General features: G+C 66.2%; 1 protein-coding gene across 1 annotated transcript in view; it reads right to left on the bottom strand.

Moving 5' to 3' along the window:
• Positions 1-473, bottom strand: part of LOC104271342 (olfactomedin-like protein 2B) — a gene marked incomplete at both ends in the record, with an annotated part of 9,167 nt that overhangs the window by 1,090 nt on the left and 7,604 nt on the right. The window lies entirely within an intron of this gene.

Below are 473 nucleotides of genomic sequence, written 5' to 3'. Positions count from 1 at the left end.
CCGTGGGAGCCCACCCCGGCGAGGGACCCTGCTCCCGGTGCTGGGGAGGCCACACGCTCACCTCTGGGAGCTGAGCACCCCTGGAAATGATGCAGCAAACGTTCTGTTCCCCTCTCTCCAGTCCCCTCCTGTCGCCCTGCAGAGGGGACGCTGGGGCGAAGGCAGGATGCTCCTCCAGGAGCCACCCAGTGCTGACCAGAGCAGCATGGGGCCACCCTAGACTGCACCACTGAAGCAGCAAGGGGGTCAGGACACCCTGGGGAGGCCTTTTCACAAAACAGGCCTCTCACACCCCTTTCTGGGGCTGCACAGAAAGTGCTGCCCCAGGCAGAGGATGCCCCCATGCTGGGCGAACCCCACAGGAACCCCCCACAGTCTCGGCGCTGGAGCCAGCAGGATGCCCGACCCTACCCAGAGCTTGCCAGGCGCAGGGGCTGGCTGGGGAAGGGGTAATTGCTCGGGAAGGAGGGCGA

The sequence above is a fragment of the Apaloderma vittatum genome, unplaced genomic scaffold, assembly GCF_000703405.1.
Source record: "Apaloderma vittatum isolate BGI_N311 unplaced genomic scaffold, ASM70340v1 scaffold31193, whole genome shotgun sequence".
Classification (NCBI taxonomy): Eukaryota; Metazoa; Chordata; class Aves; order Trogoniformes; family Trogonidae; genus Apaloderma; species Apaloderma vittatum.
Note: the sequence above shows the minus strand (reverse complement) of the source record. Positions and strands in the feature narration are given on the sequence as shown.